Genomic DNA, 10,801 nt, shown 5'->3' on the forward strand with positions numbered 1-10,801 from the left:
AATGGCTATTCTACAAATTGTGCATCCACACAGTTTTGCCATAGCTGCTTCATGCATTTCTCTTCTGTTGCATCCACACAAATCTCTAATTTTCGGAAGTAAACACAATCTCTTTTGGCAGAGATGCTAACAGCAAACCTCAGTACAACAACTGCAAATTATGGAGCTTCTGTTATTATTGTGGTAGTTTTTGGTGTGTTTTCCCTCAGCCTTTGGAATTTGGATCAGATTCCCAATAACCCCTCTCTTGTCACACCTTTACACAAAAGAAGTGAGCATCACCATCGTTTTTGAACTGCTGTTGAGCACTATGCTCTAAGCACAGAATGCCCTATTCCTGATGGACTTTAGAACACGTAACGCAACTCAGCAGGTAGAGAGCCCTGGTGGCTTTTGGTGCTTCGCAAGGCAGAAATAGCAATGCCACAGGGGAGACAACTGCAGGCCATGAGGGTGGTTCCACTACTGCCTCAGCATTTTCACAACTCATCAAATTCCTTCCCTTTCTTGTAGACTAGGGCCACACCAAAAGTATGAAAAAGGTAACCTCATTCATTGTGATAACTGTTCATCTATTTTGGCATCCCATTGACTCTCCACAGCTGGAACAAAAAACGGCAAGAAACTCCTAGACTTCAGTGTAAGACAAGCTAAAACAACGGCTATTTTGCAGCTGGTATGCAATGATGTCATCCACAGGGATATTGCACAAGCTAGAATTGCAAAAAGGATACCATACAGAAGATGTGAAACCAGATGAGCAAGCCCAAATCTGAAGAATAGCAGTTAATAAAAGAAATGATAGTATCGCCAAAAGTGGCGATATCTCTTGAGTGGTTTTGAAATGGGGATGTATCCACATCTACCTTACTGTACAATTTCTCCCAAATTCAAGCATTTGTTTCCAAAAATGTAAAATAAAAATGTAAATAAAAGATTCACGTTCAACTGCCCTGCACCTTCCGTTTTTTTTTTCCCTAGTTACATGGCAACTTAACCTGCCGTGCTCTTAAGTAGTTATTCCTCAGGCCAGTCCTTATAAAAGTATTCCTATGACCACTTCCAGATGTGAATGAGTGATAAAAAATAAAATGGTTCCTTCTTTTGACAAATTAGGTGATTTTTGTACTGGCCATAAGGCTGGAACAGAATATCCCTCTCTAACATATCAACCAATGAAGCTTCCACGAAGACATCTCCTATTATTTTAGGACACCCTCCAGGCTGCCCTTGGCTTTGGGGGGTAGCACTGCAGAATAAAGATGAAAAATTAAATCACACAACTTTCCTTCTATTTGTAATCCGAGTAAACTGTGTCTATCCTAAACTGACTGGCCCATCTGTGTTTGGAAGTGATGGTGATAAAAAGCTAGAAAGAGTTGACAAAATCATTAGCTTTCTCAAATAAAACATCTGAATATCACTTCAACATGACGGCAGAAAGGGAATCAAGGTAAACTACAGAAAGGGATACATTTATAGAAGAAAGAGTCTATTTTGGCAGTGTGAATTACATTTGCTGCTTCTTGAATGTGATAGACTGGTTCATGATTGGGATGAGTGAGTAAGGGTGGCATGAACGGATGGAAATTCAGTAAACTTCACAGGCAGACACATAAATATCACCCTACTGAACACTCAGCAGTTCTCTCATCCTCACTCAGAGCTTTGGCCGAGACACAGTTAAGCAAATGGGACAGATAAAAATAAGTGACCACATGGACAGCAGCATACAGTTTAATCGCTGAATTTATCAGATGTTCCAATCAGGGAATACACGAAGAGGTACCTGAAAAGTCCTGGGAAAAGCCCTGGTGCTCCGGCAATTAATCAAACAACAGCAACAAAGAGAAATGACCATACTTACCATTTACAAATCGCACTATATATGCAAACACAAACATAAACAATTTTTGCTCATGTGACAGAAGAATGCTGACTGTAGCATCTACCCAACAGCCAGTAAGTGTCATATATCTCATTCTCCCCTTATGGCCAAGGAGGCATTTTAAGTCTAGGGTTATGGGAATGGCTCAGTCCCGAAAAGTATCAAGCATCTTCTTGTGCTGAGCATCTTGAACATTAGCTGATTGCACCAAAAATCAATGACTCTTGATAATGAAGTCAGTAAAATTTGAGCCTCCTCAGCACGACTGAGATGACACCCACAAACTGTAGGATCAGTGCTATCTTCTGCAAAAAAGATCATCAATACCCCAGGTCTGTTCTTCAGTTATTGCTCTAAGGAAATGGAGGACTGATGATTTCTTCCCATTTTTCTTAAAAACTGGGAAGCGAAACCACACCAGGTGCTCTACAGCAAATGGAAAAAATGTACTGTCATCAAAGGCAGAAGTCTAAACTTTTAGATTTATGTAAGTCTATACTTTTATATTTATATTATATTTAAGTAAATATAATAGATAAGCTGTGCTTGATCTGCTGGTGAACTGTTCATTAAAACGAAAATCTCTGCATAAAACTGCCTGTAACAAATAATTCAGCCCTCTCCTGGATTAATATATTTTTGATTCCTATCACCAAGGTTGCACTGAAATAATTTGGGTCAAACTCCTGCCAAGTTCCTGGTATTGAAAACTATTTTCTAATTCAGCTAACATAGATTTACAGCGATTGCTAGACATTTTGTCACCCTTTTTTAAAAAAGTCACCTTGAATGTCACAGATAAGCCATTCTGATTTTCTTGACTCACCAATAGTTCCCAGTGGCATTAAGAGTACAGAAATTAAAGTTGGAAAAAATACCAGAGACCAAGAATTGCAAGAATTCAAAGTGGAAAACAGTAAGCCACTAAGAGGATCGTCATCCTTTTTAGATCTGTTTGTCATTTTACTAGGCTGAGATAGCTATTTAGTGTCTTCACTAGATGTATCTTCTGATCTTGGATGTCCTCCAGCTCCTGACTGCATTGAAATTCTGTGCAAATTCCAGAGGGATCTTCGTACTTACATAAAAATCAGAATGGTTCTGAGAGAACCACATCTAAATATTCCTAACATTAAGCGACACTGCTCTTGACAGACAGCAGGAAAGATATGGGCTCTCACAACCTCATTTGTTGGTATTTCAACTAAAAGTAACAGCAAATGAATCTGGAGTGCAAACCTGAAACATCCACACAGATGAAATTTAGGTCTCCTTCAGGAGAAAAAAAAGTAGCTTTATACAGTCAAATCAGCATAGGTGATTGTGGGAAAGGTAATTACATTATTAATACCTGACAAGCTGCCAGTAATGCTAATTTGAGATAGGTTAGTCAAAGACTGGCTTTCTCTATACTTGTAAAGAATGACTGTAAATCTCCTTTGGTCATTTCTAAGTCCCACAGGAGTAAATTCCTTAAAAGGCCCGGGACAGTTCATGCTAAGACCTCAGATATTAAAGGGCTTGTTGAACGCCTTCGTGGGAATTATTTCCGGGAGAGGAGACATGATATCTCAGTAAAAAGTATGTGACAGAAAAGGAAACAATTGCAGAAGTAAAAATAACAGAGATTTTTGAAAAGATGAGATACTCTTGGACAGGCGTATCCTATTTCACAATGACACATGATCCACGGGGTATGTTTATTTGATTTTCAGAAAGGCGCAGATCGAGCTCTGTCATCTCACTCAGGTCATTGCTGAATCCTAAGCGAGGTCTCCCGTCTGTCTTCTAACATTGCTTGCGGCTTCTCCTGACACCTCTGCAGAACTCTCCTCGTGAATAAAGCCAGGGGGACGGGGAGAAGGTGACTCTCCAGCCTCAACTCTCCTCAAACAGGCTGCTGTAGGACGGACTGACAACCCAAGACAACTGTTGACACCGGTAATATATTCTTTTCATGCTCTGTGACAAAGGATATAGGCAGGCAGTGCCACGTAGGCTGCGGCTGTTTGTGATAACCCCTCTTTCATCCAGCTCATCACGGAGCCCAGTAACTCTGTGCCACCGGATCGTGAAAATGAAAAGCTCTGGGAGTTCCTTCGTCCAGCAGCCTCCCCACTCCAGCACCAGCCCCTGTGCGAGAGGGAGGGATCCAAACCACCTCCGTGAATGTGGAGGGTGAGAGGATGAACAGCTCCGTTACGTAGGAAGAGTGTCAGGACTGCGTGGATAGCTCAGGCTCAGGAGAGGTTTTGTCACCTCTGCAATGGATTTGCCTAACTACATAGTATGTCAGGCCTCAGCAGCAGAGCCCGACTGCCTGGCTGCTTCCTCCAGACCAGCAAGAACTAAGCTAATACTGTATTTTCTGTATTTACACGTAAAATTCCTAATCTTCCCAGAGAGATTTATTTTCTTGTTGATGGTACCAGAAATAAGGTGGGCCATCATCTCTTCCTATAGCTAAACCCCCCCAAATAACTACATGCTTCATTGCTTATGTACCCAGTGGACGTGAAAGGGGTTACTCAACTGCAGAGGAACTGGTTTGCCCCATCTCCTGCCGACTGGCAGCTTTTGCTTGCTTATTCCCTGGACAAAACGAGGTTGGTCGTTCTGCATTTGTTTATCCACAGGAGAAGAACTGCCAAGGCATGAAGATTGCCTTGCACCCTCCAGGAGGCAAAGAGTTCTCAAATGTGACTGCCAGCTGAATTTCATAAGAAGAAAAGAGGGATGATCTGAACTGGAAGAGATTCAGTGGACTGGGGTTTGTTTAACCTTCTTCAAACTTATACAAAGTCCTAGCCAAAGGTAATCATGAGCAATTTAAGTCAAGAATTTCTGAGTTCAAATGTTTCTATTACTCTCCTTACATATTAAAGCACTTGTTCTTGCTTTGCAGCAAAGACATGAGAAGGTCCCTCCGGGGTGGGGTTTTTTCCTACCTCTCCAAAATGACATAACTTTCAATCCACAGACAGAATTCAAATTTTTAACCGCATAATTTCACAGAAATTAGGTGAGTTGCTCTCATTTATACCGGTATTGGTTTATGTTTCTAGAGGGATTTTTCCAACTAATTTTATTCTGATTGAGAAATAGGAGCAGTGCATTGCTGCTTCCTCAGATTTCTGAAAGGAAAACTACCTCGATTCCAGAACAATTTTGTTGCTTGCTTGTTTTGTTTATGACTGTTTTAAACATTTAAGCGTCTTCAGAAATAAAGGAAAACAATGTCTGAAACTGCAGGTTCATTAAGCAAACAGACCAGAACTGTACACAGCTTGGAAGATATTAAACTATCCCACCTGTCACTGGGTTTGAGAACACTGTGGAAGATAACGCTGAGCTTAGTGAGATGTAATCCAAAAAACTCCATTAGTATAATAATGGGTTTGTCTACTGGCTCTGTTTCCCAGCTACAGTGCATTAAATGTCATTTAACTGTTCCAATAAATTCAGGCTCATGGGTGCAATTGGTAAGCAGGAGAATGGAATAAACTGGTATAATAGATGGATCAATAGATAATACAAAGATGTAATGAGCAGTTAATGTGTTGAGGATGGAATCAAGATGAAAAATCATTATTAAGTTAATTGTATTGAAATCCAAACATTCAAAGAATGATCCTCTGAATTAATAGTTAATTTATTGTATGCTGCTACAAGTCTGTTAAATTTCAAATGAGTTAATGCTAGAACTTATTTAGCAAGGGGAAGAAAACATTCGGAAACACAGACCAAGTAGCTCCTGTGTCAGATGTAAACTTGTAACAACATCATTAGTGTTGTGCTTTAAAGACAAACTGAAGGTTTCTTGGGGTTTTCAAGTTCCCATGAAAGAACAGAGCACAGCAAGAAATTGCCTTGTGTACCATCAACGTTGATACAGCAGGGAGAGTTTGTCAAGAGATTTATATTTTCACAGCTCACTTGCCTACAAATGAATATTTCCAAATGAAATGCTTTCTGAGCTGTAGTCCAATTTGTTTTCAGAATAGCTAAGCCTGTTAAAAGAAGAATCACCTTCACCTATGGTGCCCGTAGGCGAGCTCAGTGCACAAACACCGCCCAGCGCACCGACGGCCCCAGCCGAGCGCCGGCGCTCCTTTGCCGGTGGGTACAGCCAGCAGCGACACCTCCGCCAGCGGGGTACCATCACGTGTCACACCATTCATCTTCAAAGCTTCTGCTGCTGAATGAACAGGCACTGCGCGACAGTTTTAAACCTGCTCTGCTACACTGACGCCTAGTCTGGGATTTTAAGCCTCCTTACAGACTTCCCTGGCACAGTAAGAATCACCTGCTGTTCTTTAGATGAGGGCAAAATCAAACTTGAGAGAAATTTAATGGAAGCCAAATAAAATGTCCAGCTGTCTCCATCAGAACAGGGCATGGAGCTCTTGACTGCAGAGACACTGCTCTTGAGAGAGATATTCTCAGTCAAAAATCAAACCACACAGCCCACTGAAGGTACATGGCACATGGACATGCTGAGAACCTAGTCCATTTACTTCTACTTTATTTCTGAAAGACGGTACAGCAAGAAGAGAGATGACAATGACAAGAAACTGGAAGTGAACAATAGGACCCAAGTACCAGGTCCTTAGGACTGGACTGGACTGGAGAGGAGCACCTGATCGGGCAGCAGTGCCTTCTTTCTATGGCTGATGCAAGACATTGGTCTTACATCTCCCACAACAGGATAACAGTTATGTATTCTGAAAATCATTGTGCAAGGGGTTTCTTATATACTACAGTGACAGCCAAAAGCCAAGGCTCTGCCCATTTCCCACCTTTTTTGCGGCTCTCGCTCACCTGTGCAGACTGGGTATGCAACCACGCAGCAGAGGCTGCTCTGCTTCCTTCCCCGTGGATGGACAGGCTTGGTCACGAACTGGCCCACAACTTGCCCAGCTACAGGGCTGTGCTCGCGTTACTTTTCCTGATCATGTTGTCTTCACTGTCAGTGAAGGAATCACTAGAGCCGTGAAAAATCCTTTCTACATACCTTTAGCCCCTCAGAAGCCACATCTTCTATATTCTGTTGTAAATTTGCAAGAGAGAACCGAACTTTGCTTCCCAAAAAATTTGCAAGAACAATGGAAAATTTGCATATTTCAAAATTAGGGAAAACAATCCAGACAAAGCATCACAAAATTTTAACCCTTTTCTATTTCTTTCAAAGAGAACTCAGAGACACCCGCCCATTAATTTGCTGGACCCCTCATTCTTTATGACGTAAACCGTGTAAAGGAAGAGCCAATCTCTCTAGTATCTGCATATAAAATGCTTAGGAAAGTGGGAACCTGATTTATACAAGTTCCTAAACACCACTACAAAAATAAAAATACCAATAGTAATAATACATCTTTCTCAGTGACATCAGCTTTTGTGCTTAAGTCTTCCCTTTGGGGAATCTACACTAGGAAAATGCTAAGAAAAGTGTCCTGGCATCTCCATTCTCAGTCAGAACCATAATCTGTGAACTAGGTAATTATTTCAGGAAGCTCTTTTTTCCACACATTTGTTCAGTGAGTGAACAATGTTGAAATAAGTAGGTTTGAGATTAATTATTTTTCTCAGGAGCCCCAGCAGGATTCAGTGGGAGGTCTGTTGCAGTCATTTTATTAACTGCTTTGAGAATTTGTGATCTGAATTTACCATTCAGGGTTACCAAAACTGTGCAATATAGACGACCTTCCACGGGTTTTTAAACAAAAGAAATGGAGCATGTGCAAATTTGGCACAAAAGAAAGGAATGACACACAACCGAGGAGAAGTGCTTCCATGGATTTTTCTTTTGTTGAGGCAGAAATGAAGTGCCCCCTCTCTGACATCCACGCAGTCACTACCCACACTGAGACTTTTTTCTGAGTGTTTCTCTTTATACTTTCCAATCCAGGAAGCGGAAGTTAAACATGGAAGCGGCATGGAATTGGCAGGCATGTATGGATGGCTTCTCTCCTATTATCCAACGTAAGCACATCAGCAGGTGCAGCTTCTCATTGCTACTGGTGGGCAGGTACACTCCCTGGGTAGCCCTTCTCATAGTAGTCAGCATGCAAAACACCTAATGATTTTCAAAATGTAACCAGACGCACTGAGTGGCCTAGTCTTAGAGCTAAACTTGATTCCCATTTCTTCCAGGTATGGTTTGGCTAGTTCTGTGACACCAGGTTGGAACCCTGCTTCCGCTCCACTTCTTCCATGAGCCTTTTTGAAAACTGTCCTCTGTCTTAGGAAAAATTACTGAAAGCAGCAAGGCAGCAGTTACCAGTATTCATGTAAATTAATTCAGTATTGTGACTGCAATTTCCTCAACCTCTTCTATCTGACTGGAATATACTCTCCATTTAATGATCCACAGTGATCCGTTACCCCTCTCTTGAAGCATCATCCTTGCACTTTAACATGTTGCTCCACCTTTTCATTCTTCTAACAGAAGGATGAAAATGAACAATGGAAAAATCAATTGACAACCGATAAAGCAAGTCTCCTGCTTGTAAATACCAGCTAAAGCGCAGCATGATACTCAACCCACGTGAGAGTCAGGCTAGAAATGCATTTGAGAGCATGGGTAGAGAAGCAACAATGAATGAGAATAAAATAAGGTGGAATTATATGAGAAAGAGCCTAATTCAGCACGAAGGGAATGTTTACAAAGGTTTCATAGCTTAACACCAGGCATTGGGCGTCCTCTGCAAAACACAAGTTCATCTTTGTTGTTGAATCCTGCCAGGCATTTACATTTATCTTAGGATATGCACACTTTTGCATTACTGAGGGCCAACAATGCATCAGAAGCCTTTTTACACAAATCACATGTAGCAAACCTGCCTTAATTCTTCATTCAGAAACAGCATGTAAGATTCAGGTTCCATCACGTTGTCCTTTTCTACACTATCTTAAAAAGCTAAGACCTAGAAACCTAGGTTTTTGACAGGTCTGAGGATACTGGAAGATTTTGCACTTTCTCAAAACATAGTCAAATACATTCACAGCGACCAAAGCTTTTGACAAAGATGACTGGACAAAAGGACTGTGTTGGACATACCCCTGTACAAAGTCTGTTAGCAGCTGCTGGTTTTTTATTTGAAGGAATATAAGCAGAAAGCATCTCCTTTTTTAGTGAATACAGCTTTTCCTATCTACAAGATTCCCACTGGTGAGATCTTATTTTTCACCCTTGAGCTGTTAATAAGAATCCTCATGAAATTTCTGATATACACGCTTTTGGGCACTTACTTTCCGACGCAGAAAGAAGCTCTTGTCTTACAACACAATGCTGAATAAACCCACCAGGATATTGCTGAAGTGTCATTTGTGTTTCAACAGCAGTATAGCTGAACAACAAATTTTCTTCTGAACCTTCCACGAGGCATGTAAAGCTCAGTATTAAATAAAAATTATTCTGTATTTATAAATCTCCAATTTGACTTCAGTAAAGTGACTTATCCAGAGTGCTTTACTATATCACTCACACAATCTAAAACTTTGTGTTCAGAAAGCAAAAGTTGACTAATGACTTATTCTACAAAGAAAATTTCTCATCAGCATCCTATACAGGCATCGGTAGACCTCAGGATACTTGTTTATGTTTCTGCTGAAGGGTCAAGGTACTCTAGATTTCAAAACAAATACATGCAGTAGATATTTTACCATTAGTTGTAGCACTTGGTCATGCAAAAGGTTCCTCAATATTTTCTGATGGAATAGCCCACGCTCTCAAAGAACGTAGTGAATCCAATCCAAGGGATCTTCTTAAAACAGTAAAAGTTGTAAAAGCTTCTCTAAGCAGTGAAACAGAACTCAAATTGCCTTTCAGTGGGCTGGACCAAGGGCAGAATTTCTTGACGTATAGTTTAACTTCTACATATGCTTGATTGCTGTGTAAAGTACATTAAAAGCAAAACAGTGTATGTTTCCTAGGCAAATTACAAATTTCACTACACTACAGCAGAAAGGATACGCTTATGTGCCAGGTTTTTCACGACAAGAATGTGTGAAGACAAACTGTTATGAAGTAAGTTAGAAGTAGAGGATTCTGCTTTATTAAATACCAGCAGCTTCAAGAGAGCTGCAAATTACTTAAAGCTGACAACATTAAAATGACCATTGCTTAGCTAATTTCACAGATACTACAGAATGCACTGCTCACTACTGAAAGTGAACAGATGTACGACTGCGTCCTTTAAAGTGTATAATGCCAAAATAACCCTTTGATAATTGCAAAAATACCTCATTTCCAAAGCATATGGCAACATACCGAATGGTAAACCTGTCACAAGTATAATTGCTTGTTTTACACCGCAATGAAAAATAATCTATTATAGCTGATTAAGAAAAAAGGGTTATACAGTATACATTAAAGACAAACTTACACCAGCCACCAGAACATGAGGAACTCTGGAGATGACACAAGAAATTGCTGGACAGTGACAAACACCAGAGTGAGAAGCTGACAGAAGCTACAGATGAAGGATGGTTGGATTGCGTCGTTAGTTAAAGGGAAGCTATGTGAGAAATGGCCAAACTTTGCTGAGAACTGGAGAGGAATACCAGGGACCTCTGAGGAGAAGAGTCTTGCAAGGCCAAGAGTACTTGTGCAACGCTGTATTAGTGGTACCATATAAGGCTGAAAAGACCTGGGTAATGCTGTCGGTAATATCAAATTTGGGTATGGATGTAGTGAAACTGGGATTAGCAGGGAAAAAATAATTAGGATCAGGTTGTTTATTTGGGAAGGAGGCAAGGGCAGAGACCGAGAGAAATAAAAGTGGGTGGGTGGAAAGAACAAGCATGGAAAAATGGAGAGAAGAGGAGACCTGGGTCGGGGTAACCCCCGGTATCAGTATAGGCTGGGGGAAGAAAGGATTGAGAGCAGCCCTGCCGAGAGGGACTTGGGGG

This window comes from Egretta garzetta, unplaced genomic scaffold, assembly GCF_000687185.1.
Source record: "Egretta garzetta isolate BGI_Z169 unplaced genomic scaffold, ASM68718v1 scaffold340, whole genome shotgun sequence".
Lineage (NCBI taxonomy): Eukaryota > Metazoa > Chordata > Aves > Pelecaniformes > Ardeidae > Egretta > Egretta garzetta.